At 38.1% G+C, this 25319-nt stretch overlaps 1 long non-coding RNA gene across 1 annotated transcript in view; it reads right to left on the reverse strand.

The window, feature by feature from the left end:
* Positions 1-1047: 1047 nt before the first annotated feature.
* LOC137075216 (uncharacterized) overlaps positions 1048-25319 on the reverse strand; it is a 184734-nt gene continuing 160462 nt past the window's right edge. The window contains exons 9-10 of the long non-coding RNA XR_010905009.1: positions 1782-1854; positions 1048-1355 (exon numbers count right to left, since the gene is read on the reverse strand). This is a non-coding gene — a long non-coding RNA (uncharacterized lncRNA). The remainder of the gene's footprint in view (positions 1356-1781; positions 1855-25319) is intronic.

Here is a 25319-nt window from a genome sequence, read left to right on the forward strand (position 1 = left end):
ATTGGGAAGGCTATGGACCTGAGGAGCGGTCGTGGGTTCCCAAGGACGACATCCTCGATCCTTCATTACTCTCCGAGTTCCATCGCAGTCATGCTACTCGACCTGCTCCTCGTCCCCACGGCCGGCCACCACGACATCGGGGTCCTTGGTCCGCTCCAGCGGCCCCTGGAGAGGGGGGTAGTGTCACAGTTCTGCCAGACTCCCTCACCTCCTGCACTCAGCTTTCACAGTCCCCCGAGTTCTAAATAGTCACACCTGTATCTCATCCCTTCATCAAAGATCCCCATATAGTCCCAGCACTCACCCTCAGTCAGCGTCTCACCTCAAATTAGGAAAGACCCACTTACCTGTTCTCCAGCAATTACCAGTTCTCCAGCGATTACTTGTTCACCAGCGATTACCTGCCTCCTGTGTCAAGTCTCTCCCCATCGTCTGAGTTCTTCCACTGTTGTCTCCGTGTCACCTGCCATCCTCTCCAAACATCCTGTAATGTAATTTACATAACTATAAATGAGCATAAATCAGACAATAAATACAGTGCTGTATGTGCTCTGTAACAAGCATATGATGTAAGATACAAGGTGCGTTCGACATCGGCTGCGGCTGGATGCATGAGATCGGCGAGAGTAGCCGAGTGCAGGCATGGGAGGAGCTGCAAACGGAAAACGGAGTGACGCTTGCGCTGTGTTTACAAAGTTTATCACAGCTGAAGTTAAATAAATGCAATATTTCTCAAACACACAGATGTTTCAATGACATTTTCATTCAATACTTTATGTACTGCTTAATAAAGCGTCCATTTGGACAAGATTAAAGTTCAACATATAAAACTACACTATCAATGAAGTGTTGTCAACGGTTTTTATCAGTTTTAGTTTGATAAACATGACAATATAACATCACGACTACATGAAAAGAGGTTTTACTGTTATAAATAAATTATGTGAGCATTAGCATAACATAAGGTTTTAGAAAAAACACGGAACACACGTGATCGCTGTCATGCGGTGAATGCGGCCAATCGTGGATCAGCTGTGTCGTCATCAGAGCTTGTGGAGCCTGCTGCAGTCCCCCTTGAGAATCTGCACCGGCTGCATCATCCGTCTGCTCTCGAATCGCTCTCACGGTACTTTGTTGACATACGCCACAGTCACGTGCCATCGGCGCTGTCTCAAGACAGACAACATTTCTAACCGGCATGCACTTCTTCAAGTCAGCCGCCGATCGGTCTGCGCATCACTAGGTGAAGTCGAACAAGCCTACAGACTTTGAGTGTGATAACAGGAAGAGATCTCCAAAGAGGGTGGTGCTCTGGGGCTTCACAGGACCATAATCCATCCTTGCTTCAAAAAGGCCTAATAAAAACAAAAGTCAAACATAATTTTGGGTTAGGAAATGTTTAAGATGTATACTTTCTGTTCTTCATTCCCTCCTGAATTTACCCACAGACCTTAACAGAAAATCCCTGCAGCATTATGAAGAATTTTGAGGATTTCTCATATTCATTTTCACCAACAAAATTCAATGAATCTGATACACTTAGATAAAAAACCCAGCAGCAGACTGAGCATCTGGAGCACTGGGAAAATTCCTCCTGTGGGCCCAGCAAAAAGAAATATATATGTACTGCATATATTTATTAAAACCTGGACCAGGTTGTTTGAGTTTGCCGGCCAAATGATTCAGTTTATGAGGGGAGGAGAGTGGGAGGGAACATCTATAAATCTGACTGATGTGGGCCAGATAACTGATCCAACTTTGATCCAAGAATCCAAGCTCACCCATTCCTCATTCCAGCTTGTGCGTATGCCTCACGCTTACTGCCTCACTCACATGTCATTGTTTCCAGAACAACTGCAACAAAACCAGTGAAAACATTAACCTCTGTTTGAAACAGTTTCATCCTAAACCTATGGAAGCTTGTTTCCCCCACAGAAAATGTTTTTTTTTTTTTTAAAGATAATTGCATCATTTTATCTCACAATTGCACATTTACATAGAGATATAAAGTCGCAATTGTGAGTTATAAAGTCAAAATTTGTCATGGAAACTAGCAAATCTGATTTTATAACTTTTTCCCCAAACTGAGTTTATATCTTGCAAGTTCTGACTTTTTTTTCCTCAGAATTGAGTTTACTACGGAGCCCCGCAAATGACATGCAAGAAAAAAAAGGTAAATAGTGCGCACGATTTACTATTTCATTCATTCGATTAATAAATCGTGCGCACGATTTAGCAAATCGAGGGAAATAATTTACATTTAATCATTTAGCAGACGCTTTTATCCAAAGCGACTTCCAAAAAGGGGAGAGCAATAGAAGCAACGAAACAAACAAGGCCAACAACCTGCAAGAGCTGTAAGAATTCTCAGTTAATCGAACATAGTACACAATTATTATTATTTTTTTGGGACGAACACAATTTAATTGGATAGTTTTTTAAAAATGGCTACAGACTCGGCAGCACGAATTGAGATTGGCAGGTCATTCCACCAGGTGGGAACGGTCCAGGAAAATGTCAGTGAGAGCGATTTCATGCCCCTTTGGGATGGAACCACGAGGCGCCGTTCACTCGCAGAACGCAAGCTTCTGTGTAAGTCTGAAGGGTGTGTAAGTCTGTCTTTATGTAATAATAATGTCACTAGCCTACTACTAATAATAATTATGCCTAGATGGTTGATTATTTTTCTTTTTTTATAAACAATGTTTACTTTTATACAGCATACAGCCTTTAAATTTTTATGTATTCATTATGATTATCATCATAAATAATAAACCTAATACATTTTTTAAATGGTTAAATAAAAAATATATTTAAAAAACATTTAGCTGTGGTTCGGAAATTGTGTAAGTTGCAATTACCTTTTTTATTTTTTATTCTGTGGAAGAAACAAGCTTCCTTACACACCAAGCCACTCATTAGTTGAGTCCGTTTTAATCAGTTCAGTCCGCATCATTTCACTTCAAACTAAAATTTGGTTTGATGCCTCTAGTGGTGCAGAAACATATACAGTCTATAAAAAACATTTAAGTAAAGGCCAAAGATGCAAGTTATTGCAAACCCCCATTACATCCATAGAAAGACATGACATTTAACATAAAAAGAAACAGGACATTCCACAGAATAAATCAAGTCAAACAACCAATGACTGCTTTTGAAGACAGCTCTCTGCTGTTTATTGAATGCACTTATTCCCAGTAGAGCTTTCATACATTGTCTTCTTAATCAAGACCCTATATGAAGACCTCACCATGCACCCCTCCAGGGGGGGCTGGGGTCCCAGGCGTGAGTAAGTGTGTGTATGTGTGTGTTTGCCTTCTCCTCTAACAGGATTATTAGCCAAATTGGTTCCAGTTGAAAGAGATTAGGAACGCAATTATTTAGGAGCAGGGGATGTGTCTGTCTCTCTCTATCTGGCCCTCTTTTTATCTCCTTCACCGTTATCATCACCACAACCACTGGGAACCATATGGATGTTTGTGTATGTATCTAATACTTCAACCTTTCAGTGATTTCAGAGGGAAAATAATGAGATTTTAAGGCTGAATAAAATCCAATCAGATTCCTCGGTGTTTATCTTTCCTTCAGAGAACCGCTTGCCGCTTTTGATGCAGTAATTAGTGTATATATATTGACACCGATGTGGGACTTGTTCATTAATCAAAAATGAAAAAGTTATATTTTAACAGTGCTGTAGAAATCAGAATGTCTTCGCTTCTTAAATTAAATAAGCCTTTAAAAATACACCGTTCATTTTGGTGTTGCAGCAAAAGACAGTTGACTATATTCCCTTACACTAACTCTACCCCTAAACTTACCCATCACACAAAACTTGCTGCATTCATACATTTAAAAAAATAATAATAATTCTGTATGATTATAAGCTTGAGTCCCTATGAGTCAGTGTGCATTCAGGTTGAAGTCCCCACTAACAGAAAAACTTGAACACGCATGCACGCACTCACTCTCTCTCTCTCTCACTCTCTCTCTCTCTCTCTCTCTCACTCTCTCTCTCTCTCTCTCTCACACACACATGTTGGGTTTTCATGTTTTATGGGGACATTCCATAGACTTTAGATTTTTTTTGCATTCTGCATGATTTATAAGCTTGTTTCCTTATGGTGGCCAAAAATGTCCACACAAGGTCAAAAATTACTGGTATTAGTAGTTCTGGAAATATTTGGTCCCCATAGGGCATACCAGGACCAAACACAGACACACCACATCTATTTGTCTCTGTCTCCTTTATATACAATACCTTATAAGGGCCAGTACTAGGGAAGGTAATTCCAAACTACTTTACCAAGCCACATGCTTTTGCTAATCATAATTTAAAATAAACTAAAGTTATGCTACCCCTTGTGATAAAGGATGCTTAATTGTATTAAATGTGCACTTGTAGTGTACTTAAAGTCTTAAAAATATATATATTTTTTAAAAACATTAGATAATATTTATAGAAATAAAATGCCACTTAAATGTACCTATAGAGAGTACACATTCATGACTGTTTATCAAACTCATACACATAAAAAGTTACCTTTTTAATAGTCAAATTAAAAGTTTTACTTTAAAGTACATTTTAAATTATTGTTTTACAGTAATAATATTTGGTCATGCTTTAAATAAGTATACTTATTTTGATGAGTTGATTAACATACCAGCACATGACCCCCCCCCCCCCCCCCCCCACACACACCCCCAAAAAAACGATATATTTTTTTAAATATATATATGCACCGCTTATGCAAAACAATGTGACCCAACAAAGTTTTTCCAGGCCACTTGTGGGAAATTGTCAAAAATAGCTGAGTTACTGTCACGCTACTGTGAAATGCATTTAGAAGCACCACTACTTTCAGTTAGTTACTCTCATGTACATTTTTTCAAGATTTATTTTGGTTTTGGTGTGCCTTTCTAGCGGTCCAGTTTGCAGTGTAAAGTGAAATCTGAAATGAATAATGGCTCATAGCAGACGGCGGTTGAGAAGGAGGATGAGGAGAGATGTGAGCAAGTGTGAGAGGGAGGCAGAGATCCAGAGACCCAAACATTCATAAGTCAGTCATAACTCACAATGTGTCCAGAGCCCTCTTAACATGTCTTCACCCCTTCACTCATTATCACGTGGAGCTGAGCTCTGTAATCCTGGAGCTGTGCTGTGTTCCTGTCCAACTCTGGCACATTCATCACCTTTCATCACTTTGAGCTTTACATCCCTCTCTGGACCACATCTCCCAAGCGTGTGTGTGTGTGTGTGTGTGTGTGTGTGTGTGTGTGTGTGTGTGTGTGTGTGTGTGTGTGTGTGTGTGTGTGTGTGTGTGTGTGTGTGTGTGTGTGTGTGTGTGTGTGTGTGTGTGTGTGTGTGTGCTGCTGGTGGATTTGGGCAGTTAAGAAATAAAGGCATCTGCTCAGGCACAAGTAGGGCGAAGAGATTACCAGGAAGAACGATAGAAGCAGAAATAAAGAGTGGTGTAAAAATACACCACAATAAGACTCGCGCTAAAAGTATGTTTATGGCTCAGTATAGGATATAGGAGGTAGAGATGAAACCCATTAACTTTGATGAACCAATCATTTGGGATCTTTCACTTTTTTTAAAATAAAAAAATAGGCCACTTTTTTTTTTTTTTTTGAACATTTCCCCCCAAAATAAAATGTTGGTCACTATTTTTTGCTAAATTTAAGATGTTAATTGGGTCATTCCGGGGATAATTCTAATATTCTAATTAATAATAATTTTCTAAATATCTCACATCATTAGACACTTTTATTGTGTTAGCCCTTAACAAAAATAAGCCCTGTTTTTAATAAACAAAAATACAGCTTTTTTTTGCACAAAGTTGTTAGTTTTTCTATGCACAAAAACTATACTTGTCGCTAATAATAATAAATAAAATTATTGTAGAGCCACTGTAGTGAGATGGACTTTGTAACGACGTCTTTAGTGCCTTTTATGGGTCTTGAGAGAGGAAATGACATTGCTGTCAATGAAGGCCTTTCTGAGCCATCGGATTTCAACAAAAATATCTTTATTTGTGTTCCGAAGATGAACGGAGGTCTTACGGGTGTCAAACGACATTAGGGTAAGTATTTATGGATAGAATCTTTGGGGTGAACAGAACTAACCCTTTAACAATGTCCTGGCTCTTCCAAGCTTTATAATGGCAGTGACTGTTGCTCTGTTTTTGAAGTCCATAAAAGTGCATCTATCGAACTGCTCCACGTGCCTCCAGGGAGTTAATAAATGCCTTCTGAAGCGAATCGATGCATTTGTGTAAGAATAATATCCATATTTTAAAATTTATAAAGTAAATTATCTAGCTTCCGGGGAATTTCAAATGATTTAAATTACCGAAAAAATGTAGTGGCCGTGGCTCTCACAGTTTAAAATCCCTATGCTACATCTGACGAGCAAATCTGGTTTGCAGTGTTGTCAGACGCTAAGTATTTTGCAATGTGAGAGGCATGGGAGCTACACTTTTTCTGTAAGTTGAATATGAAAGACGATTCGCCGGTAGCTAGACTTTAAAAACAGAGCAACATCACATCATGCCATTATAAAGCTTGGAAGAGCCAGGACATTCTGATTTTATTTATCTGAAAGAAGAATGTCATATACATCTAGGATGACTTGAGCATGGGATCATTTACATTTTTGGGTGAACTAACCCTTTAACATGGTGCTATCTCTTGACATAGAGCTGTTGTCTCAAAAGGATCCAGGTTCAAGCCTGACCTAGATCACATCCAGATGCCATTTCCCCTCTCTCTACCCCATTCACTTCCCTGTCTGCTTCATATTGTCTATTAAGAAAAAAAGAAAAAAGGCCCTGAAAAAAAAAAGAACAAAACTAAACAAACAATTTTAACCTTGAATACACTGTAAGTGGATTCGAAAGTGTGTGCTACACATAAATATGCATTGGCTAGCATGTTATGTTGTGATTTTACTTTAACAGAGATTGGATAAAGAAAATAGTGTAGGGAAAGAACACTGCTGCTCTATAACAGGATCCGCCACTGGTGACAACCGCAGCGAACACACAGCAAAACATTAAACACTTCACATTCCAGCGCTGACATCGGCCTAATCAGACTAACACACACTAACTCCTGCTACTATTCCTCTGTATTAGATGCATCCCTGCTGTGTGCTAGTCTATTTTTATTTTTTATTGTCAACAGAAAAAAGACTTTCATAAAGTGGTATGGACAAAATCGGTCATGGCAAAGAGTGATGGGGACGTGTCCCTGTTGTTCCCACTGTAAACGATGCCTACAGCAATTATAATATCCAGATGTGCTTTTGTTTAAGGCTGTAAATCGTACCTTTCACAAGGTCTTATTATAATAATGACTGTAATTTTAAGGTAAATACTGTCTGCATTCATGTTTTTTACAAGGTACTAAAGGCTGAACGTAGTTATGTATGTGGGACTTTTGCTTTTATTCTATTAGCGGATGCTTTTATCCAAAGTGACTGACATTGCGTTAAAGGGATAGTTCACCTAAAAATAAAAATTAGCCCATGATTTACTCACCCCTAGGTGCATATGACATTCTTCTTTCAGATGAATAAAAGCAGAATGTCCTGGGTAATCCAGGCTTTATAATGCAAAGTTACTGACTGTTGCTCAGGGAGCGCTTTTGGCCTGTTTTTTGTCCATAAAAATGCATCTGTCCATCAAATAACGTGCTCCACATGGAGGGAGGGGGAGGGGGGGGTGATTCTGAAGCAAAATGATGTGTTTGTGTAAAAAAAAAAAAACATATTTAAAACTTTTTTAAAGTAAGTTTCCAGCTGATCGCCTTCCGTGGAAAAGTGTTGAAAGTGCCTTCTCGGAGTTCAAGATACGTGTCGTCAGACGAGCGTAACTGGTCGCGTAAGCCTTTGGACTGCAGAGGCACTTTCAACACTTTTTCCATAAAATGAATACAGGATGCGATCGACTGAAACTTTACTTTAAAAAGTTTTAAATATGGATTTTTTTGCTTACACAAAAGCATCAGTTTTCTTCAGAAGGCATTTATTAACCTCCAGGAGCTGTGTGGAGCACGTTATTTGACGGACAGACTTCAAAAATAGAGCAACAACCCCTGCCATTATAAAGCTTGGATTAGCCAGGACTTTTTTTAATATAATTCTGCTTTTATTAGTCTAAAAGAAGAATGCAATATACACCTAGGAGGACTTGAGGGTGAGTAAATCATGGGCTAATTTGAATTTTTGGTTAAACTATTTAAAGACATACATTTTATAATTTCACATTCCCTCAGAATTAAACTCAAGACCTTGTCATTGCTATGTGTCATACTCATGTGATTTCTAGCTCAAAGAGAAGAGGATGGTGTTAGAAATGTCAAGTCAAGGTCATTGGTTTGATTTCGAGGGAATTTATGAAGTTATAAAATTCCTTTCATTCTTTCATTGCAAAGCAACATTCATAATAACAAATTATTTGAAAATACTGGGACTATTTTTCAAAAGTTTGGGGTCAAACTGATTTTTTAAAAATAAATACAAGGATGTAATAAATATATATATACTATATGAAGATATTTAGTTTTAAATAAATGTTGTTGTTTTGTACTTACTGTACATTAAAAAACCCTGAAAAAGACACATCATGAGTACAAATATTAAGCAGCACAATTGTTTTCAATATTGGTAATAATAAGAAAAGTTTCAGAGCATCAAATCATCATATTAGAATGACTTTTGAAGGATCAAACTGAAAACTGGAGTAATGCGGAATAATCAGCTTTGCCATTATGGGACCAAACATTTGAATGGTAGTGCGTTTGTTTGGTCATTTTTTTTGTATACCACAGACCACTGTGTTTTATATTAGAAATATCTGTATGGAAGCTTTAGCATCATATAGAACTATGTGGTCTAAGTCTTAAAATGACTTGGTCGTTATAATTCTAATGCAGTCATGTTGGTTACTTGATAAACATGTTTACAGTACAGAAGAACGTGAATTTGCAAGTATAGAAAAAACTAAATTGTAAACTCCATTAGCTTATCTGGTAGCCCTGCTCTATAATGCAGTCAAATATTAAAACATGAGAGTATAGGGAGGTAGAGAAAGTGAGAAAAACATAGCAAATTAATAAAAGGAGAAAGGAAACAAGAGATGCATGATGTCATTGATATTCCAAAGTCTGGGACTTTTTGGCCCTTAGGAGAATCAGCTGCTGTTGTGGACTGCATTACAATAACCCAATGCTCAAATTCATTCTGTAGTGTTATAATTAAATGAATTTCAATTCCGTGTTTACTGACTTTGTGAATGTTTTGTCACAAAACTGAGACTGAATCTACTAATGAGGATAAATCTCATTTTTCTGAGATTATATGTTTGGGTCTGTTTGGAAGTCTGTCAGAAAGAGATGATGAAGAGGCAAGAGTACAGGGTATTCGTTCAGTCTGACATGTCTTTGAACTGGGTGTCGTGACTCAGGCAAGGCCTGTCACCACATTACAGTCTGGCAAAAGTGCAAGCCCAATTAGTTTTCAGAAAAGCACTCATACACAATCAATCTCAAAGCACTTGTATTCTACTCTCTCACTGGCACATGCTCACTTTCTCTGCACACATATCCTCAGATACTCACATGCATATACATTTCCATATCTGCTATCTACCTGCAGTGGACAAGTTCTTATAAAAAGCAATCTACAAAATCTACAAAATCTTCTCTTTGTAATCTACAAAAATGTTTGCTTTTAAACATTCGTTTTGGATTGATCTATTTTTAGAGTTTACACCAAAAAAATGCTGTTTATAAGAGAAGTCACAGACAAAGTGATTCAGTTTACGGCACTCCTCATTCTTTTCTATGGTATCCACGATTGAAACGTTTGAATGCTGCATAACTCTGAATGCAATTCAATGACATCAAGGCTGTAATGTGATCCAAAGTTAGCAGTTTTTCCAGTAGAACTACGGACCCTTGCATCTCCCAATAATAAGACCATCTCTGGACTCTGAGGAAGATCGCAAGGGTTTAGGGTTTCATTTGGGACAAGGCCATTGTGAATAATTTTGGCCTGGATAATTATGTAGTAAAAATGTAATAATGTAACAGACCTAAAGTTTACATTATTGACTAATGACTAATGAAATGACTAAAGTCTCAAAACATCCTCTCTACCATAATTTCTTGTGAATCACAGTTTCAGACTTTAGAACAGAGGAGTAAACGTTTATACGTTTAGAGTTTTGGCAGTGTAAAGTTGAAAAATAAAAGACAAGAAGAGAAAAAGAAGTGTTGTTCTTCTCTGGTAGTAGATGGCTGCGAATATGATCTCCTTCTGCCTTGATGTACTGGTTAAAAGTTAACTCTGTGAGGTTCATGTAATCATTAAACCTTCAGCCCTAAAAACCTACTTTTTTGTAGAATTCGCTGCCTGTGACAGTGTTAGCTGGCGTTGCTCTTTTTCCGGCTAAGGTTGCAGGCTTGCCTTCAAGTGGCTTTGTCCACACTTTCATGATGCAATACCATTTTTACTGTTGGGTAGAAGTCTTCTGCAAAGCTCGTTTTAGTGCGGGCTCTGCAAAAGTGCGCATCTAGGGCACATATTGGCCACAAAAGGGGAGCGTTAGTGAGCACACTTCTGAAACCTAAAATGACAAATTGGACACAATCTTGTGGACTTAACAGCCACACATACTGCAGCAATTTGAGTCCACAAGACTGCAAGTTCACTTGAAAGCCAATGATAATATTTCTACACACTTGTTGGCTTCTTTTTTCCATTTTATGAAAGATGGCAACCAATGTTAAGGGGCAATACCACCATCTCCTATTCAGGTCAGGGTACTGGCCATTTACTGGAAATGGATCATTTACAATATTATCATATGTGCAGTATTGGCATGGTATCAATATTTCATTCAGATTTGGGGCAGGAAAGCAGCTTGATAAACACACGAAATGATGCCCTAATAAAAATATAATTTCTGTGATGCGTACGTTTAGGGATATGGGAAATTATTACATTTATATTTTTATTATTTATATTCTATTATTTTACTGAATATGCCAATAAAATAAATAATTTTAATTTAAGACAATATGTAAATAATTAAACTACAATACTGTTTGACGTCAAATTAGTTTTACATGAATTAAATGTAGCTACTTTGTGACTTGTAGTGGATTGGCTTCAAAAGACTGAATTAGATAAAACTCATATTAAGTCACTGGATACCCCATGGTGATTAATTTGGAAGGGCCGCATTGTATGCTAACATTCTCTATTAGCAATTAAAAAGCCTGAAAACGCATCAAACAGCTGTGAAACACAGCGAGTCCATTGGTGATATCCAATTAGTTTGAAGCTCTGTTGTTTCTTTAGTTGGTAAACATGCAGAAAAGAGAGCTATCAGCTATGCATTGTACAGCTATTTATTTACAATTGACTTTTGAATGCAGCTTCAAGTAAATCTCGGCATATCTTAACGGCTGATCTTTGTGTGGTTAATTTAATTGTACTAACAGCATCATTTGCATATTAATTTGATGAGGAGCTACACAGGTGCCCTCCCAGTAAAGCAGTTTGAGAGAGGCTGTGAAACAGCTTTGCACTGCATGTTTTGCCATCGCAATCATCACGGGTGTGACGGAACCAATCAGAAACTGAATATGACGAGATGGTGTGAGGGTGGGAGTGTGTTTGTGTGCGTTGGGGGTTTATAATGGGCACCGCTGGGACATGAAAGTGGCCCACCAGTTGGTCACATGATAACAGCGCTTGATGATTCTCTCCCCAGGGGTTCTGTCTATTCCTGGTTTCTTGTCCAGGGTAACTCCCTTGATGGGTAAATAACAATACATTCACATTTTTGTTCTTAATTTAGGTTAGCAGTCATTTTCATCTGTATGCAAATGCGAGTGTGAAAATAGCTTTGCAGGTTTCATATTGGTGCGTGTTCGCCGTATGTGTGCAAGTACGAGATAGCGAGAAAGAGAGGCAGAGAGAGCAAACGAGGAGATCTTCTCCCTCCATAAGTATTCCGCGCTGCGCTCAGATGCAGATTGCTGTGGGATTCTGGTTTGACAGCCTGGCTCACATCAAATGCTGCCAGATAATGTTGTTTAAAGAGAGAATCAGCCGACACTCATCGCCAGCAGCCTCAGAGGAGAGAAGCACCTCATTAAACTGAGCTGCACGTCTGCGTGTCCTCACACATCTAGAGAAGCGCAGATCCCGCTCTCTGATTAAAAGGAAAAGAGCAGAGATCTCTGCTCCCGCTTGGCAGGGCCATAATGGTGAACAAGCGCTGTGGAAATGTGCTCACTAGACTACAGCTCAACAAATGATGAGTGCTATTGTTTTGAGACAATGACAAATCAGTTTCATCTGTGATTGTAATAGAGTGATGACACATTTAATAACGCGTGTATCTAGAGGTCTTCCGCAGGCCTAGCTGATTGACATACAACTTGATTTTGCTTTAGCTTGATTTAAAGTTAGCGGTGTCTAAATATAACATTGTTGATGATAAACATGATATTTAAAAAAAGAAATATTGATATTGTTTTAATATCCATATGATTGAATCATAAATTACGCAGCGCCAGTAACTAGTAATCTGGTTGACACTCCAACAATGTAGGTGTCAGTATTGCCCCTTAACGCTGGTTGCCACTCATCATTACGTGGGAAAAAGATAGTGGATGTATCCCAAATTGCATACTTCCCTACTATATAGTAGGTAAAAAACAGTATGCGACAAAAGAAGCATGTCAGAATTCGGTAACACTTTAGTATAGGAAACACATATTAACTATTAACTACAACTTTTGCCTCAATAAACTCCTAATCTACTGCTTATTAATAGTCAGTAACGTAGTTTTGTAGCATTTAAGGTTAGGTATTGGGTAGGATTAAGGGATGTAGAATAAGGTCATGCAGAATAAGGCATTAATATGCGCTTTATAAGTACTAATAAACAGTCACTATCCTAGTAATATGCACGCTAATAAGCATCTAGTTGATAGTTAATAAACTGAACCTTTAAATAAAGTGTTATGCAGAATTCACAAGTACTTATAAAAGAGTAGGCAAAATGTACACAGGTGAGCTACTTCTTCCAGCAAAATTCTGAAGTGTGCATACAATGGACACTTACAATCCCATGAGGCCACGGGAGAGGATTTCTGAATGATAGTGCACATGACGTAACTGATGCTGCAGGTCAAGTGTTAAGGGAAACATGGTGAATGTAGTACATCTAGATTACATTCATACTTACAAACAATATACTTACAATATACTGTTTTAGCGGTTGTGAAGGAATTCCTTATTTTTAAAAAGTACCTACTCAAGAGAGTATGAGATTTCGGATACAGACGATGATGTAGCATGCAGTTACTCATGCCACACATAAAAAATCCTGTTGTTAAATGCCACTGTCAGCAAAAAGCATATTTATGGTAACAAACTCTTTGCCTCCCTACAATGTTGAGTGCGATTCCCAAAGTTAAAGATCAATTTGACTGACATTAGTCATTCATTAGACATTATATAAAATGCAGTAATCATCATTAATTATTTTGCTTTGCCCGTGATCATGTAGTAAACTGAACGCAAATTAAATCCAATGGCTTAGAAAGGCCTCTATTGGCAACAATGATATTTCCTCTCTGAAGACCCATAAAAGGCACTAAAGATGATGTTTAAAAGTCCATCTCACTACAGTGGTTCAAAAAAAATCTAAATAGTGACTTTAATAATTCTATTCTTGTCTCCTGCATAGGCCTCTGATGTGAACTCACAAAGCACCACAACGCATGTGTGAGAATATGATGTAGTCCTTCATTTTGCAGCTTTGATAAGGCATTTTTACGTGCATTTATTTGTTTCTCATGGTTTGGGCTAGCCTGACAAGCCAGACCCACATCAAGATGTTTGGTCTGGAAACTCACCATAGACAGGGCTCAATCCGAGGGGCGGGATAAACGGTTGTCTTTCAAACTCCCTCTGCACGCGATAGGATAGCGCTACACCAACCAGAGCAACGAAGGTGAAACCGAGCTTGTTGATAGATTAAACATTCGCCGTATCTGGTCGGCAAAACTCTGAACACATCTTCCCTTTTTAAGAATGACTTCAGTGCCGTTCTTTGTTCTTTTCTCAGAGAAAAGCTTAACTCCAAATCTTCCAGAGTCGCGGTCAAAGCTGATTCGAAAGACCGCCGTTCGTCAGTTTCTGTGTTTACTAGAAGCACGCAAACGCAACTCGGCCGTCGTCATTATGGCCCTGTCCACCGACTCTATACACGATGTGATTGGCCCGGCAAGAGTTAGGGGAATACAGCTCAGAAGGGTATTGAGAGTTGCTAGACGACACTCGCGGGCAGATTAAATTTGCTGCCGCTAGGGTGCGTCTAGATTTCTAAACTAGGTTCGGGCATCCATATTGAGCACTACACCAAGTGTTTTCGCGAGACGCTTGGTGACTATTTAGTGTTTTCAACCATACAAGGTTTCTTTTACATTTCACACATTTAAATAGCCTACACAAGTACTTGCAAAACAATACATTTATAACCTGGAAAATACACAGTGATGTCTATGGAAGCGCCAATAACCATTGATGACATGATATATACAAATCCACATAAGTAGCTATAAGGTTTACTCTATTCTTCTACCACTTTATATATATATTATATATATATATATTGCATGAGTAGTATGCTAGTACACTATTGCAAATTCAGTTAGATTCAGTTGTTTCATACCTGAATAACCCAGTGGTTTTGAATGAACTGGTTGACTGAATGATGGCTAGCCCCTAAAGATATTCACATGTTTTGTTCCCGACTGAATGAGCGTTTTTGAACAAATCGGTTAAATACATGAACCGGAAACTCAGTCACTTGTCTCCACCTACAACGTAACCTGTAGAATGAGTCAGTGAAAAATCCCCGCTAGTAACACACAGACTGACATTTTGTCTAGAATAAACAACGGCAAGCAGAGCGATGCACAGTCAAAAAAAAAAAAGAAGAAAAAAAAAATCCTGCGATGTTAGCCAATCAAATTCGAGGAGCAGATCTAACTGTTGTTAAACTGCTTAAACATTAGATTTAAAACCCTGGGTAGAGACACAAAACAAAAAAGATTATACAAAGCAGCTTTCTGTCTGGGTAAACAGTGCAGTGAATTCACATCCCTGTCACATAGATACTCTTTGCAGCCGTCTGCATGGTAAATGAATCAAAACTGTTTAACTCCAATTAAATCAGTTAGTTTATCATGTGTATTGTGAGTGTAATTGGTGGGCTGCAGCAGTCAGAGCTTCCTGCTTTCATCAGGCCAAATTAAAAGACAAACACATATCAGTGTAGTGCTAACTCCATCTGTTGAACTGCGTAAATCTAACGGTCCTGGTCGCCTGATTCATGTTCTCACCTCTTCTGTGGCCCATTTGGAAAGGTACCCAGGTGGCAACACACACACCTTTATCTGAGCCAAGTCTCATTCACATTTGGGGATTTTGGTGTCAGGCCAGAGGTCATGCATTACAAAACGTGACTGCATTTCCCCTTTTGGCCTACAGAGGTCTCTCTGTTTCCTACTACGGACTTGCATCTCTCAAACTTTGTGAGTGAATGTGTCATTTTAGCTTTTAATTATTTACAGCTCAGTCCAGTAATTAGGTTTGCATTCCTGTGCATTGTGTGGAGATACAGTGTAGCTGTTTTGAGTGAGTCACAAAGCCACAGAGAAGAAATCTAATCACAAGAGTGATTATCTGCTGTCTCTCGCACTGTGCTGTCGCGGCAGATGTGTATTGAGCTGGCTTTGATGAGAGAGCAAAGTTTTAACAGCGGTGCAGGCCCGGGCCTCTCTAGAATTAATCTACGTGCCAAAGGTGCTAATAGCATTTGGGAGTGAAATGAGTAATCGCAGATAGAGAGAACGAAGAGAGATCCCATCAGAAGGTGATAAGTCAGAGCACTCATTTTGAAGAAGTAACATTAACATCAAGATCTGCTGCAGGTATGATTGAGCATTCCCTTAGGGAGGAAGATGCTTTTGACATATCAAAAGTACTACAGAACTCTCACTCTTATGAAATTCTGTAACTCCAGAATCCAGGATATATCATTTTTTTCAGAATGCCTTGTACTTCACAGTCTTAAAATATGCTTATCTAACAATCTCAACAAAGAGTTAAATAAGCATGAACCATTTCAAAATTGTTTGGGTGAAAATGATTTTTCAAAAAATCTGGCTTTGTCAGATGTTGTTGCATCATTTCCACCACACCGAACAAAAGTGTGTGTACTTGTTTTGAAAGGAGACAATGTCAGAAAACAGCAGCTTGAGATGAAATATGACACGAGTTACGTGAGGAAAACATTTTATGACTTGTAAACAGAATATTTTTTATTATGCATCACTTCCAGTCAAGTATGCAAAAAGTGTGAAAACATTTAAGCAAACACGTGTATTTAAGGCTAGATGTTACATTAGCCTTAGCCAGACTACTACAGGCCAACTACTACAAGATGTATTATAACTGTGGATTTACAAATTATTATAAAGTGAGTTAGAAAGCATAAACCAGTGTTCAAAATTTTGGTATAGATTTTAATGCTTTTGATATAAGTCACCTACCTATGCTCACCAAGACTCCATTAATGTTCAGTAAAAAACAGTAATATTATGAAATAAAATGTATTCATGTGATGGTCAAGTTGAATTTTCAGCTTTATTACTCCAGTCTTCAGCGTCACATGATCCTTCAGAAATCATTCTAACATGCTGATTTGCTGCTCAAGAAACATTTCTTATTATCAATGTTTATTTAATATTTTGTGGAAACCATTACACTTTTCTTCAGGAATTTTCTGATGAATATATACAGGCACTTGGAATGGCAGCAGGCTTATTTCTAGCTCTGGGTTCATGCGTCATGTTTTAAGCCTGACTGAGACTGATCACTGGAGCCCCGTGTGAACTTGACCCAGTGGAGCGGATCCCTGAGATGCTGGTCGAGTGTAACCGGATGATAAATCATAAAGGGATACGCTGATGGCCATATGGCCCCAGGCTGCTCTCTGCCCTGTCTCCCTGCAGGACCCACCACCACACAGCATGGACACACTGACCCTCACTCCAGAGGCCTGGTCCCTGCCTCGGCCACCATTAACTCACACAGACAAATGGCCACATTCCCAACCCCCCCGACACACACGGCCCCTGTTCGCCTCTTGTTTTTTTGTCAGCGCTCTGCCTCTCTTCTTATTATCTCATTGATACGATGTATTTTGCACAAATGCGGCACAGCGAGCGCCATCAGTCGATGACAGGTTTTGAAGTTCCCCGGCTCATTTTGAATAGATGCTGTTTTTTTATTATTATTATTATTCTGTCATGCTGCGGAAAACGGTGTGATCAAATAAAACTTCTCAGAGGTTAAAGGAAAATCATGTCGCATTATTTTTTTCCCCGGTTTTATTTTGTCAGTACATTCAGCTTTTAGACTCCAAGCTGTTTAAAATGGAAAAGTTACCTTTTTTTTTTTTATAAAAGAAAGTTTGGACCAGTAGATGTAAATTACATCTATGTCAGGCCCATTGTAAACATTATCTTGGGGGGAAACATGACTGAAGAAGTCTCTCATTGTGATGCATTCCTTCAAATTACTTTTTTTCTGCAATTAGCATGTCAACTACAAGGCCTCTTTCTGATGGAGATGGAAGCGCCCAGTGAGCTAAAGTGAGTAAAAAACTCTTTTGTTGTCAGAATGGCTCAGATTGGAGTTGGTGGGTGGGGGGAGACACACCAAAAGCACCTGTTTCCCCTTCAGAAAACATTCTAAACACATCAACACGCTGTTTTTTTCCCCGTCAGCTTTCGGTCGCAGGTGAGAAGAAAATACAGGAATGAGCAGTGAGGTGGAGAGAGAACAGAAGAGTGGAAACAGAGGAAGCAGGTTTGAGTCGTGTCGTGTTTGGTGGGGTGTTTGTGTTTCACACTGAGTGCTGGCTCACAGCAGATGGGCTCCTCGGTGGGTGGAGCAGTGTCAAAGAGACTGAAGGATTCCCCCCTCCTGAGACCCTCCACCCTCGCTTGCACATTACCATACTCATCTCGAGGAGGGGTCGAATTCAGTCCTGCGAGCCTTCAGGGCCTGAGCGGTTTCCCACCCCCTGAACTCTAATCTGTGAGGAGAAAAAGATGCCAACCGCATCTGTTTACAGGACTGTAAATAAACATAGCTGGATAAACAGGGATGCAGAGGAATAGCGTTTGATTAGGGAAAACTCCCAGGGACTGTTAAGTCATTTTTTTTATTTTTTAAAAGCAGATTAAGGTGTTTTCTGAGTGCAAATGTTACTCATCCCGCCCACACGGAATCTGCGGCGGAAAGCGTTCCACAGTTTCCAACACAATTGGGAATGCTCAACACAGGCCTTATCCCTTGAGTGTTTGGTTATTAAATAATGTGGTTCATTTTATAAAATAAGAGTGCAGCACTATTAGGCCCTGTTTACACCTGGTATTAAAATGAGCTTTCGTCAATCCAATCACAAGTGGATGACGCTAAGGATACGTTCAGACTGTCAGTCCAAATCAGATTTTTGTGCACATCAGATAGAAATCTGATCAGATTTAGCAATTGTGAATGGAAAACACACAAAAAGCTACATTCATATGTATCACACGCATTTCTAGACATCTTTTTCTCTGACCGCATTTCGCATGGTTAATGTGACTTTCTAACGCCATGTAAAACATAAACGTCTGATGTTGTTAGACAATCCCAATAGGATTTTTCCATAGGCTTTTGGATTATTGGGGAAAAAAATCAACAGCATTTTATGATACTGAAAGTTGAAAAGTTTTGAAAATTGAAAGTTTTGTTCATCAAGATAATTATCACAAATGAACACAATATTTATATTTTATGAAGTCAAAATGCAGTCACCAAGCTATAAACGGCATACAACACAGTTGCTAGACTTTAACATCACCATCACTAAGCTTGCAACAAGTCTTTCAGTTTTTATCTAAAAAACATTTTCCCAGAAAGTTGGAGTTAGAATAGTTTAGGAGCTCGGCATGATGACGTCTAATCTCCGCGACAGCCTCTGTAGTCCAATTTAGCCCATTGTTAGCAAACGCCTTTTTCAAAACACATAATAGCTTCAAAAAAAAATAATAATAATAATTAATGAGTGGAGTAATACTGATGTATTTTATGTTGTAGAGTAGAGTGAAACGGGAAAGTGTCTTGAGCTTGTGTTCATCACAGACCTTATTTCAGCCATTTAAACAAAAACCTATGTAAAAACCTCAATCGATCCGATTGAGCTTGATCCGTATGAAATTTCAATTGGATTGAAAGGGGGTGGTTTATTCCACTTCTAATCCAATCAAGAGAACATGTAAACACTTGATCAGATAGAAAAGTAAAACTGAAAGGTCTGCGCATGTGCAATGCCGTAGAAATAGAGCAATGACGTATGATGCGCAGAACAAGCTCTTCTTCCTGTTGAATAAAGCGTCATAAATGAGTGTCCTGTCATTCTAAAATTGTCCTTTCACTCTCAGCGTTTGTGAAGTGGAGCGGGACAACATCCCACCAGTCCTTGTTTCGGATTTTCATCCACAGACGATTTTTGGCCGTGGGGAGGGGCATATTTACAGCGTGATAAATATAAACAGCACGGCACAACTGTTCATATGCTCATTGTCTCCAAACTGTGAATGGAGAATGGTTATTCTGTGCAAACAGTGGGAAACTGTATTTGTGCAGTGTGAGCGCATGTCAAAACATCTATTCCAATTTGAAGCTTGTGACATAGGCTACATCCTTAAAATAAAGGTGCCAGGAAGAACCAAAAGTGGGGGTTCATAGTAATGCCATAGAAGAACCATTTTGGGAAAAGTTCTTTAAAGAGCCATTTTTCCTAAACATTTTATAGTTCTAAAGAACCTTTTTGCACTACAAAGAACCTTTTTGCAATGGAAAGGTTCTTTGGATATTAAAGGTTCTTCATGGAACTATACACCCTGCCAAAGAACCATTTAAGAACCTTTATTTTTAAGAGTGTATATCACTTTTTTAGCGTTCATGTAAACACAACATTTAGATTCATCCATCGGATGAATTTAAGTCCGACTGAAACAAAAGTTGTGCATGTAAACAGCCAATGTGAACAGTTAATAATTTTAGATCAGATTCCAATCAGATACACAAATAATCGGATTTGGATACAGGTGTTGACGTGGTCTAACATGTTTCGAGCTTGTCTGCTTTCTAACACTTCCAGAGGTAGTCGAAAACGCATTTGAAGCATTTCTTTTTTTATTTAGATGCTCATGTGGTCGAATGGTTCTGAACAGCCTTAAAAAACCATCTACTCTCTGTATTACTGACCTAATGTGTAAACATAATGAGAAGCGCGCTAGCCTCACGTGATTTAAACTTTTTTGTCAGGAGACCCATGTTTGGTTTGAAGATGAAAAACACCAAGCACAATGTTCTCTCACCATTCCTGATTTCATACACACACAGTGTTCAGCGTCATCTTTTGGCTGTCAAAGCTGGAACGAAAGCTGCTCTCCATATGTTTTTCCATAGTCTCCGGTTGTGATAATATGTCAATTGTGTGAGATTATTTTGTCCTTTAGATCGAAAGATATGAAAAAGCCCATATATTACTCACCCATAGACCCTCCCCTCAAAGAAATCAGGACAGACGTGATCAAAAGTGGATAAAAGTGGACAAAAGTGATGGATTAAAACACCAGGTGTCCTTCATCAACTTATGGTGATACGATCAACCAAAAATCTTAATACCAGATGTAAACAAGGCCTTAACTCACTTTAACACATTTTAAATAAATTTCCATCATAATCAGGGCAAAAAAGTCAGCATATTTCATCAAGACATACACAATTACACATGACGAATTGAAGAGATAACTGAAAGATATTGCCAAATAGAGCAATGGGTTAGATAACGTCCATGCGGATCTTCAAAGGACAGTTCACTCAAAAATGAAAAATCTGTCAGCATTTACTCACCCTCATCACTCTTAAAAATAAAAGTTCCTAAAGGGGGGTGTCATGGGTAGCTGTAGAGGGCAGAAAGATGAAAAGTGCTAGTAGGAAATAAAGGAAATTTTGTTTGAAATAAAGGAAATGCAAGGTCTTTTAATGTAATAATCCACAGAATAGAGGGCAGAAACACGGGTTAACCATCCACTACACGAAGATAAGACCGGACAAAGAACTGAACAAAACTGACTAAATGAGGCAATTAACAAACGACAGGTGAAAGAAGTCATTAATCAAATAAACTAGGAAACTTGTTCAAATGACAGGGCACACAGGCAAACAGGAACAGAACAAAAACACAGATAAACTAATGCCGAGTTCAGACTGCGCGATTTTCAAACCGGTCGGATTGCAGTTCTTTTCAGACTGCATGACTATCTGGGGTAGCATTTAGTTGCTGCCGTGTGCACACGGCATGATGGATTGACGACAAGGGGTTTCACATTGCATGACTGTACAATAGGAGGAATTACAGACAACTCTGTCTCATCCACAAACTACTTTTTACAACCAAACAAGGAAACAACGCGAGACCACATGTGCAAGAGACCGGAGTTCTGGAATAGTTATTAAAAATAAAGACCGCAGAAAGCTTGCGATCCTAATTGCATGTGTGCTGATTTGCAGCAAAAAGGAGAAAACGAAAAAAGATTATGGAGGAGGAAAGGGTTGGGGAGACGCGGAGAGCAAGGATAGTGTTCTGCGAAGACAGTTGGAAGTAACTAAATCATTCTGCAGTGTGCAGCTGGTCAAGCAAATGTGTGTACTTTGTTTCTGTTTAATATGATTGTAAATATATCTGTCAAAATACTAATATTCTGGTCCATAACTTCCAGCTGCCTTGTATCTCGCTCTCTCATTGGCTGTAGGTCATCGCCGATGTCATTTTCAGTCAGAACACATTTCACACAGCAGGATTTTGAATCGCAGACAGGTCCAGATATTTAGCATGCCAAAGATCTCACGACTCTTCTGCAATTCTCTTTGGATCGCGTCTTTGATCATCAGAGGTGGACAGTAATTAAATATTTACTTAAATACTGTACTAAAGTACACTTTATGAGTATCTGTACTTTACTTGAGTATTATTTTTTTCTGGAAACGTGTTACTTAAACTTCACTACATTTGAAAGACAAATATTGTACTTTTTACTCCACTACATTTCGATCAAGACCCACAAGTCGAAAGTCATTTCTGTAGCAGCTTTGAAAGTCTGTGTATGATTTTTTCTTCTTTAAAAGTTTTTCTTTCATGTGAGGTCATGTGAAATTACCCACATTTTTTTGAACACTGATCAATTTACAGCAAAATGGAAGAAAATGTTTCCTCTGCACAGTGTGCGCACTCATGAGCATACTTTGAAAATAGGCTTCATTTTTCTGAAAAGATTAAAGATTAGTTTAGTTGGCAGTTTACACTTGATGCATGTCTTATAAAATGTTTAAAAAATGTAAATGTCTGGGAGAAAGAGAAGAGTAAACAGTTGGGAGAATATTGGATGTGTATAAGAGTATATAGGGTCCGTTCATTCAGCCTTAAAGTGACAGCAGCTTTGTAAAGAGCTTTTTAACTTTTAAACAAGTATTGAAATGAGTTTAAGGTAGTCGTATGGTAGCATGACGGATGGAGCATCACTGACTGGCTTAAACCACCATTATGGCATAATGTGACTTTATTCACAAATGCAACAATAAAATAAGGCATTGAATATATACTTGGGATACTTAAGTACTTTAAAAATAAAATACTTCTGTACATTTACTTAAGTAAAAAGCTTTTTTTTTTTTTGAACTTTCACTTGTAATATTAAGTTTAACATTAAGTACATTGAGTAATTTTTGACCACCAGTAGTCCACCTCTGTTGATCATTCACACTGCGTGATTGTCCCTTTTGTGAACAAGCACCGATTTGCCTTTGATTTCGGGCATTTGACGCCGATTACATATAACCTATCGGTGAGTGAAAAACAAGCCTAAAATCGGGCAGTGTGAACTCGGCATAAGCCAACACAGAACATATGCAACAGCCATATAGAAGAACTTAGGTTATTCAAAGAACATTTCAGTTAACACTTCTTAAAAGACTGTATTGTATAAAATGATATATAAATAAATGTGACTTGACATAAAATAACCTTTTTCTTTGTATTTTAATAATCTAAAAATCTTCTTCCATGAAAAAGAAGGTTTTATGATATTAAAGGTTCTTTATAGAAGAGAAGTAATAGTGCTGTTCTAAACTTGTGTGAATGACTTTATTCAGTAGTTTTCAACTTTGCTTAACATTTATCAAAACATCTTCTTTTGTGTTCCACGGAATTAAGAAAGTCATATAGGTTTTTTCAACTATCCCTTTAAAATTGTATTAATCTGAATATCAATTGCAATATATCAATTTATAGATCATTCAATTACTTCCATTACTTTTACTGCTAAGAAAATAATCTTCTCTAAAGTTGTTCTTTTGGGTTTATCTGCTAATATTAAGCTAATTTCGGAAGAAACAGGAAAAGAGGTTGACTGCAGGAAGCTCTTGTTTTTTATACAGACAATTGCCCGTCATATTAAGGACTTCCACATCCTATATAAGAAGCTTGGAGCATGTCCAATCTACAATACAAACAACAAATTAGAAAGATTGTTGATTGTTGATTCGATATAGGTGGCCCCATTGAACAGAGAAAGAGTTTCGTAAACTGGTTCAGATGGTTGGGGGAAATCTAGGAAGACAGAAATCTAGATTAGATTCCGATCTGCTGTGGAATCTCAAACTAGACACGCAGCACTTCATCCCTTAGTCATGGTTAAAAATGAACACATTTACAGCTGCAAAGAGTCTGAGCACAAATAGCAAAGATAGATGGGCTGAGCTGGTGTGTGTGTACTGCAGGGTCAGCAGCTTTACATGGAAGAACACTCTTCTCACACACACACACACACACACACACACACACACACACATACTTGTTTGGGGTGCCTCGTGGGGACACCAGTTATTTACCACATTTTGGGGACACCACTTTCCTGACATCCTAGAGACTAGATAAAAACATCAAAAAATCTAAAATCATAAGTTTAATAAATACCTCTCTTAAAATGTAATTAATTCATTAAAATAAGGGTAGGTGGTAATCTGGGGACAGGTCAGGTTGAAACATGTGGGGACACAGGGACAACTCCTTATATGGGCATTAACAGGAAGTACCATCTGGGGACAAAACCCTGACCAACTAGTGTATCAATAAGTACACATGGATGTCCTATCTGGGGACAAACCAGTGTAATCTACAGACAAAGAAAGGTCATAATATGGCCAGCTGGCCAATTCATAATGGTATTTCCGGAAGTTACATTGGTTTGTTAAAAATAGGGTGGTTTAATAAGTTAGTTCAGCTTCACTTCAAAAATGAACTTGAACAACATGCAATCTTTCAACTGCAAGTCATTTCAGTCCTCCAAGACTGCCACACTCATATACTGCATTTAACTCATTCTTACACATTTAGGTTGCTACATTTACTGATTATGACACAAGAGAGCCGTACATTGAAGGTGATTTTGCTGCTCTTATCAAAGTCAATCTAATTTATATTATAAAGCCCTTTAAAACAAAGTTGTCACAGAGTGCTTTTACAAACACCCACCCTAAACCATATGGAGGACCAACCCTGCACAAATTAAAAATAAATAAATGAATGAATGAATAAGTAAATAAATATACACATATGTAAATTAATAAAAACATAAATAGATAAATAAATGTGATAATAGGAAAATAAATAGCAGAATAAACGACTCGATAAAATAAATATGATTCATTTTTAATCAAATACAATTTTGTATTATCTTTCCCTTAATTTATTATTTTCTGCTTTTATAAAAATATCTTTTTAACTTGTATTTATTTGTTAATTAAATTTAACATTTATTTTTATATTTATTTGTGCATTTATTTTTATATTTATGCGTTCATTTATTTTTTACATTTATTTTTCCCTCATGTATTTATTTTTACATTTATTGATCGATTGATTCATTTCTTTTTCCGTGTGCAACATGTAAATGAGGAGGGCGGTCCTTGTGTAGCTTCAGCACATCATTGGTTGAGAGCTCACCACAGTCTCTGAAGCTCACGCAGGCAGAATCAGACCAGCGGAGGAGAGTCGTCAGTAAATGACGGCCGCATAATGTTAGTTCTTTCACTAAACAAGCGTATC

This window comes from Pseudorasbora parva, chromosome 5 (assembly GCF_024679245.1).
Source record: "Pseudorasbora parva isolate DD20220531a chromosome 5, ASM2467924v1, whole genome shotgun sequence".
NCBI lineage: Eukaryota > Metazoa > Chordata > Actinopteri > Cypriniformes > Gobionidae > Pseudorasbora > Pseudorasbora parva.